This window comes from Hemitrygon akajei, unplaced genomic scaffold, assembly GCF_048418815.1.
Source record: "Hemitrygon akajei unplaced genomic scaffold, sHemAka1.3 Scf000072, whole genome shotgun sequence".
Classification (NCBI taxonomy): domain Eukaryota; kingdom Metazoa; phylum Chordata; class Chondrichthyes; order Myliobatiformes; family Dasyatidae; genus Hemitrygon; species Hemitrygon akajei.
The window spans coordinates 4,404,723-4,413,547 of record NW_027331958.1 but is presented as its reverse complement, the minus strand read 5'-3'; the positions used below and the strand labels follow the sequence as shown (position 1 = coordinate 4,413,547).

The 8,825-nt window shown below is 51.9% G+C and overlaps 1 long non-coding RNA gene across 1 annotated transcript; it reads right to left on the bottom strand.

Moving 5' to 3' along the window:
- Positions 1-2,770: 2,770 nt before the first annotated feature.
- LOC140722203 (uncharacterized) lies at positions 2,771-6,792 on the bottom strand. The gene is made up of 3 exons (XR_012097560.1): positions 6,697-6,792; positions 3,044-3,126; positions 2,771-2,876 (listed from the first exon to the last, which is right to left on the bottom strand). It is a non-coding gene; the product is annotated as an uncharacterized lncRNA (long non-coding RNA).
- Positions 6,793-8,825: the final 2,033 nt, after the last annotated feature.

The window sequence follows — 8,825 nt, the reverse complement described above, 5'->3', positions numbered from 1 at the left end:
GAAGGTGTGTGACGTCTCACACTGACCCGGTCCTGTAGTGAGGGGTGTCGGTGTTTACAGACCGTACACTGTGGAAGGTGTGTGACGTCTCACACTGACCCGGTCCTGTAGTGAGGGGTGTCGGTGTTTACAGACCGTACACTGTGGAAGGTGTGTGACGTCTCACACTGACCCGGTCCTGTAGTGAGGGGTGTTGGTGTTTACGGGGACCGTACACTGTGGAAGGTGTGTGACGTCTCACACTGACCCAGTCCTGTAGTGAGGGGTGTCGGTGTTTACAGACCGTACAATGTGGAAGGTGTGTGACGTCTCACACTGACCCGGTCCTGTAGTGAGAGGTGTCGGTGTTTACAGACCGTACACTGTGGAAGGTGTGTGACGTCTCACACTGACCCGGTCCTGTAGTGAGAGGTGTCGGTGTTTACAGACCGTACACTGTGGAAGGTGTGTGACGTCTCACACTGACCCAGTCCTGTAGTGAGGGGTGTCGGTGTTTACAGACCGTACACTGTGGAAGGTGTGTGACGTCTCACACTGACCCAATCCTGTAGTGTGGGGTGTCGGTGTTTACAGACCGTACACTGTGGAAGGTGTGTGACGTCTCACACTGACCCGGTCCTGTAGTGAGGGGTGTCGGTGTTTACAGACCGTACACTGTGGAAGGTGTGTGACGTCTCACAGTGACCCGGTCCTGTAGTGAGGGGTGTCGGTGTTTACAGACCGTACACTGTGGAAGGTGTGTGACGTCTCACACTGACCCGGTCCTGTAGTGAGGGGTGTCAGTGTTTACGGGACCGTACACTGTGGAAGGTGGGTGACGTCTCACACTGACCCGGTCCTGTAGTGAGGGGTGTCGGTGTTTACAGACCGTACACTGTGGAAGGTGTGTGACGTCTCACACTGACCCGGTCCTGTAGTGAGGGGTGTCGGAGTTTACGGACCGTACACTGTGGAAGGTGTGTGACGTCTCTCACTGACCCGGTCCTGTAGTGAGGGGTGTCGGTGTTTACAGACCGTACACTGTGGAAGGTGTGTGACGTCTCACACTGACCCGGTCCTGTAGTGAGGGGTGTCGGTGTTTACAGACCGTACACTGTGGAAGGTGTGTAACGTCTCACACTGACCCGGTCCTGTAGTGAGGGGTGTCGGTGTTTACAGACCGTACACTGTGGAAGGTGTGTGACGTCTCACACTGACCCGGTCCTGTAGTGAGAGGTGTCGGTGTTTACAGACCGTACACTGTGGAAGGTGTGTGACGTCTCACACTGACCCCATCCTGTAGTGAGGGGTGTCGGTGTTTACAGACCGTACACTGTGGAAGGTGTGTGACGTCTCACACTGACCCGGTCCTGTAGTGAGGGGTGTCGGTGTTTACAGACCGTACACTGTGGAAGGTGTGTGACGTCTCACACTGACCCGGTCCTGTAGTGAGGGGTGTCGGTGTTTACAGACCGTACACTGTGGAAGGTGTGTGACGTCTCACACTGACCCGGTCCTGTAGTGAGGGGTGTCGGTGTTTATGGGGACCGTACACTGTGGAAGGTGTGTGACGTCTCACACTGACCCGGTCCTGTAGTGAGGGGTGTCGGTGTTTACAGACCGTACACTGTGGAAGGTGTGTGACGTCTCACACTGACCCGGTCCTGTAGTGAGAGGTGTCGGTGTTTACAGACCGTACACTGTGGAAGGTGTGTGACGTCTCACACTGACCCCATCCTGTAGTGAGGGGTGTCGGTGTTTACAGACCGTACACTGTGGAAGGTGTGTGACGTCTCACACTGACCCTGTCCTGTAGTGAGGGGTGTCGGTGTTTACAGACCGTACACTGTGGAAGGTGTGTGACGTCTCACACTGACCCGGTCCTGTAGTGAGGGGTGTCGGTGTTTACAGACCGTACACTGTGGAAGGTGTGTGACGTCTCACACTGACCCGGTCCTGTAGTGAGGGGTGTCGGCGTTTACAGACCGTACACTGTGGAAGGTGTGTGACGTCTCACACTGACCCGGTCCTGTAGTGAGGGGTGTCGGCGTTTACAGACCGTACACTGTGGAAGGTGTGTGACGTCTCACACTGACCCGGTCCTGTAGTGAGGGGTGTCGGTGTTTACAGACCGTACACTGTGGAAGGTGTGTGACGTCTCACACTGACCCGGTCCTGTAGTGAGGGGTGTCGGTGTTTACAGAGCGTACACTGTGGAAGGTGTGTGACTTCTCACACTGACCCGGTCCTGTAGTGAGGGGTGTCGGTGTTTACAGACCGTACACTGTGGAAGGTGTGTGACGTCTCACACTGACCCGTCCTGTAGTGAGGGGTGTCGGTGTTTACAGACCGTACACTGTGGAAGGTGTGTGACGTCTCACACTGACCCGGTCCTGTAGTGAGGGGTGTCGGTGTTTACGGGGACCGTACACTGTGGAAGGTGTGTGACGTCTCACACTGACCCGGTCCTGTAGTGAGAGGTGTCGGTGTTTACAGACCGTACCCAGGATGTTCTGTGATTGATCTCATCATTCGGGAGATCTGCTCTTCCAGGAACAGGCCGGGTCTGTGTGCTCACTCTCAGTTCTAGGCTTCTGGCGTCACTACTCAATGGGATCGTACTTCACAATGTGACCAACTAAAAGCTCGCAGGCTGCGGCACACTGGGGAATCAGCAGAGTGCAGTAACATCTCAGGGCTCCCCTAGAATTAACCCTCTGTGAGCCGTATACTTGTCTAAAGGCAGGCTGGAGTAAGGGAGAGGGTGTAAAGCGTCAGGGAGATGGAACTGCAGACTCCTTCATCGTTGACGGATCACTCCTTCACTCCTCTGAAGGTTCTGCCCTGAACCGTGCAAGATTGATCTGAAGATTTGGATCATCGAACATCTCCTGGAGCTGCGGCCAGAGAGGAGGAAAGATGAATGATTGCTGAGGTACGGGGAGTTGAAGGAGTGACGGGAGGAGAGGAGCAGAGAGACGGGAGGCAGAGGTGTGACAGAGAGAGAGAGAGTTGGGAAAAGAGAGGGATTAAGAACTGAGAGACTGGGAGGGAGTTCACTCACCTTTCGTCGAATGGCTTCCCACACTTCATCCTCACTCACGTTTCCACTCGATGTCAGCTGCACGTTAATCCACATGCGAACTCCTGAACAAAACAGCCCAGTGTCAACATGGTGTCACTCTCAGGTCAAGTGCTGCTCACGGGATGTTTCCTCATCTCTGTCCTTTCGATCGTGCAATCTCTTCTCCCCCACTCCCTACCCTCTAATACCTTGATTCCTCCCCACACCCACCCCACCCTCTAATACCTTGATTCCTCCCCACACCCACCCCACCCTCTGACAGCTTGATTCGTCCCCACACCCTCATCAAATATCTATGTCAATATACGTTTAGACAGGGACAGGGAGAGTGTGAGAAAAGGGCAGGGGTGGGGTCAGGGAGAGAGTTTGCACAGGTAGTGAAGAGAGGCAGAGAACGAGGGAGGGGCAGACAGTGAGGGGGGTGGAAAGTGGTAGTGAGAAAAGAAAGAGAAAGATGGATGAATCCAGAGTGAGAGACAGAGACATGGAATATGGGATTTCCCAATTACCTGCATTGGTCAGATTTATGGACATGGGAAATGATGTCAGTTACATCCACATGTAAGATTAGAGCAGTACACGGTCATTGGTGCAGAAGATTAGAGCTCCTGCTATTGGGTGTAGTGTGTTAACGAGGAGTGAAGACTAGTGATCACATAGTGAATGGATTCCTGGAGGAACACGTCATGGGAACAAGCCCTTTGCCCAAACTGATCCATGCCAACCAAGGTGGCAAATTGAACTGGTCTCATTTGTCTGAGTTTGGTCCACATCCCTCTATCATTAACTATGCACATTCTCATACAAATGTCTCATAAATGCTGTCTTTGTGTTTATCCCACACCCCTCTATCATTAACAATCCACATTCTCATACAAATGTCTCATAAATGCTGTCTTTGTGTTTATCCCACACCCCTCTATCATTAACAATCCACATTCTCATACAAATGTCTCATAAATACTGTCTTTGTGTTTATCCCACATCCCTCTATCATTAACAATCCACATTCTCATACAAATGTCTCATAAATACTGTCTTTGTGTTTATCCCACATCCCTCTATCATTAACAATCCACATTCTCATACAAATGTCTCATAAATGCTGTCTTTGTGTTTATCCCACATCCCTCTATCATTAACAATCCACATTCTCATACAAATGTCTCATAAATGCTGTCAATATGTTTATCCTTCACCCTCTCCCTACTCAATCACTCCGACCATCTGTCCTCACCCAGACATTCCTCACACCACATCCAGTCATTCCCTTCCACAGTGACATCAGGTCTCTCTATTCCTCCTCCACTCCTCAGTCACCCTCTCCCTCCTCAATCACTCCGACCACCTCCCCTCACCCAGACATCCCTCACACCACATCCAGTCATTCCCTTCCTCAGTGACATCAGGTCTGTCTATTCCCCCTTCACTCCTCAGTCACCCTCTCCCTCCTCAATCACTCCAACCATCTCTCCTCACCCACACATCCCTCCCATCACATCCAGTCATTCCCTTCCTCAGTCACCCTCTCACTCCTCAATCACTCCGACCATCTCTCCTCACCCACACATCCCTCCCATCACATCCAGTCATTCCCTTCCTCAGTCACCCTCTCACTCCTCAATCACTCCGACCATCTCTCCTCACCCAGACATCCCTCCCATCACATCCAGTCATTCCCTTCCTCAGTGACATCAGGTCTGTCTATTCCCCCTTCACTCCTCAGTCACCCTCTCCCTCCTCAATCACTCCGACCATCTCTCCTCACCCACACATCCCTCCCATCACATCCAGTCATTCCCTTCCTCAGTCACCCTCTCACTCCTCAATCACTCCGACCATCTCTCCTCACCCAGACATCCCTCACATCACATCCAGTCATTCCCTTCCTCAGTGACATCAGGTCTCTCTATTCCCCCTCCACTCCTCAGTCACCCTCTCCCTCCTCAATCACTCCGACCACCTCCCCTCACCCAGACATCCCTCACACCACATCCAGTCATTCCCTTCCTCAGTGACATCAGGTCTCTCTATTCCCCCTCCACTCCTCAGTCACCCTCTCCCTCCTCAATCACTCCGACCATCTCTCCTCACCCAGACATCCCTCACATCACATCCAGTCATTCCCTTCCTCAGTGACATCAGGTCTCTCTATTCCTCCTCCACTCCTCAGTCACCCTCTCCCTCCTCAATCACTCCGACCATCTCTCCTCACCCAGACATCCCTCACATCACATCCAGTCATTCCCTTCCTCAGTGACATCAGGTCTCTCTATTCCCCCTTCACCCCTCAGTCACCATCTCCCTCCTCAATCACTCCGACCACCTCCCCTCACCCACACATCCCTCACACCACATCCAGTCATTCCCTTCCTCAGTGACATCAGGTCTCTCTATTCCCCCTCACCACCCCTCAGTCACCCTCTCCCTCCTCAATCACTCCGACCACCTCCCCTCACCCACACATCCCTCCCACCACATCCAGTCATTCCCTTCCTCAGTGACATCAGGTCTCTCTATTCCCCCTTCACCCCTCAGTCACCCTCTCCCTCCTCAATCACTCCGACCATCTCTCCTCACCCACACATCCCTCACACCACATCCAGTCATTCCCTTCCTCAGTGACATCAGGTCTCTCTATAACCAGGGTCACATCGCCTGCTGAAAGCTAAATACGTGGCATTCAAGTCTGGCGACCCAGGTCTGTACCAGTGAACCAGGTATGACTTGTGGAGGGTATTCAAGGCTGAAGAGACAATTTAGAACTCCCCATTCCTCTTACCCTCTCCCTGCCACCACAATTTCCCTCTCTCTAGTCTCCTACCGGCTCCTCTCCCCACCATCTCCCCTGACACTGTCATTCATATTGCAGTGCCCTGCAGGGCGAGTGGGTATAAGACTGAATGGGAGTGTGCGTGGGGAAGTGGGGGACGGAGAGAGGGAGAGTGCGGTTGGAGAGAGGGGGTGGAGGGGGAGGGGGGAGAGAGGGGGGGTGTGGGGGGAGAGGAAACAGGGGGAGAGAGGGGGAGAGGGAGAGGGGGAGGGCGATGGGAGGGGGAAGAGAGGGGGGGTGTGGGGGGAGAGGGGGAGAGGAGAGGGGGAGAGAGGGGGAGAGGGAGAGGGGGAGGGCGAGGGGAGGGGGAAGAGAGCGGGGAGAGAGGGGGAGACAGGGGAGACAGGGGGAGAGGGAGAGGCGGAGAGAGAGGGGGGAGGGGGAGAGAGGGAGAGAGAGGGGAGAGAGGGAGTGAGAGGGAGAGAGAGGGGGAGAGAGGGAGAGAGAGAGGGGGGAGGAGAGTGGGGAGGCAGGGAGAGGGGAGGGGTAGGGGGGAATGAGCCTGTAACATAGGATGGATCCTGTATGCACCCTCCAGTCGATGATCCTTTGGGCTGCTCCCCTGTGGAAGTCTCCTGGTCTGTAATGAAGGAACAGAGACAGGGACAAGTGGAAACACTGAAACAGGTCATCACAATGGAACAGGAGTTCAGGGAATGGGAGACTGCGTTTGTGGTGAAACCAACACCATCCTTCTCCTTCCCAATCCTCCGTCACTGCCCTCAGTCTGACACAGGATGAATTTTAGGGACTGACCATGGGGAACAACATTCCATTCAGTGATCCCCACCACAGATACCTGAGCTTGTAGATCCTTCTGGGGTGGTGGTCAAACCCGGACCAGGTTCTCCCGTCGCTGGTCCCTGGGTTTCCTGAGTGTTGTCCAAATGTGGATCTGTGAGGAGAGAGACAGGGTGGGTGGGGTCAGGTGAGAGAATAGAATAAAGAGGTTAGCAAAACTCTGTTAAGGACGAACCTGGCTGGGTGGTAACAGTCTGTGAGAATCCAATAAACATCACAGGTCCAACAGATCAAACCTCTCATCCCCAACATTAGACAGACAGACATACTTTATTGACATTAACATTACTCTCTCCTAGAACGCAGTCCACACCTCTCTCCCTAAATTCCCCCTCCTCCTTTCTCATGCAGAGTAATGTGGAAACATACAACATTCACAGCCACCGACTCTCATTTAGGTTCACTTTAGGAGATGGGTCTGATGTGATTATTATAATTACGTAAAGTACTTTTACCGTACATTGTGCTCAGATCTCTTGGATTTCAATAAATGAGCTGTTATGGTATGTTCTTCAAAACCAGAGTTTTGAGAGCAAAATATCGTCACGACAAGCCAAGGCCTAATTTGCTTTATGAGAAATCACTGTGGACTACACCGGATTCTACTATGTGGTATGTTGCTCAGAAACTCCACAGCTGTGAAAGTGGGGAGTTTACTAGAAACTGATATACAGTAAACATGAGATCACTGAAAACTGACCTTTCAATCAGACTGTTGATCTATCGGAGTCTGATCATTTTAAACAGTTGCTTTCTGCCTGGTCATGGTGACGTTAAGCCTTTGGAGTTAATGGACCACATTGTCCCTCCTTGGAAATCTCCTTCCCTGTTTTATGTTTAAAGAACTCTTCATGCAGCAAATGCCAAATCAAGTCTGCATATCACTCCCTAATAAATCCCAGAATGACTTTCGGGAGTTTGCTAAAATTGCTGATTGTCTACACTTAGCCAGGCAGTGGTGCATAAACCCTCTTATTTTCCCTGCTTCAATAAGCCTGGTCAGCGAGGCTTCCAACAAAAGCACGCAAGACAGACTGCTAACCCATGCTGTGAAACAGACACTGCCGGCTCTGTGTTATTACCACGCTCACTTTGGTGTGAACACTAGGAAGTGCCGACTGCCTTGCAGCTTCGACAGTGCCAGTGCTTTGGGACATCAGAGGTCTGTTCACACTTGTGGGTTCTAGATGCCAGGATCATCTACTGAACATTACAGACACCCTTTCAGAGCGATGCTTGTGTGACCCGGGTGCTCAAATGAGCGTGTCGTCTGTACCGCCTGTTGATGTGTAGGCAAAGACTGAGGACAGCTTGCTGGGGGCCGCCAATGACACCAGGATCGAGAATATGGGACACGATGTGTGATACTCTGCTTCAGTGTGTAATGCTACACAAGGGACATCGTCCTGACCAGACCTCCGCTCGGTGCCGATTTACTGTCTGTCCAGGGACTGTAAATTGATCTTTAAAACTGCTGGCACGTGGATGTCAAGGACTTTGGGTCCTTTCCCTGCTCCCCCAGTAGGTTTCCCACAATGACTCTGTCAAGCCAACACACCACCGCATGTGAGTTCACTTGACCTCTGGTCGAACTCTCAAACTTCACCAAGCCCACATTCTCCACTACAGTCAAAATACATGGGGTCGAGCACCGCATTTCCACAACCGGCCGACCAGTCCATGTCCACACGCAGAGACCGGATCCAGAGAAGCTGGCAACTGCGAAGATGAGTTTGTCAACTTGGAAAGACTTGGCATCATATTCCAGTCGAATAGCCCTGGGCTTTGCCCCTCCACACGGTCCCTAAGCCCATGTGGTGATAACCGATGCCTTTTCAATGCCCAATAGTTACCAGGTCTCACACATCCAAGACTTTTTGACACGTTTAGTTAGAAAGTATTGTTTTCAAAGTCAGTCTAGTTAGGGGCTACCATGTTCTTAGGGGGCACCGTCAGATTTCTGAACGATCCATGAACACGACCTCAATATTCCTTTATTTGCACTAGTTATTTTATTTTTGATTGGAACGTTCAGGAATATTTTTATGTCTTGCACTGTACTGCTGCCAAAAAACAACAGATTTCACACGAGACGTTAATGATAATAAACCTGATTCTGATCCTGAA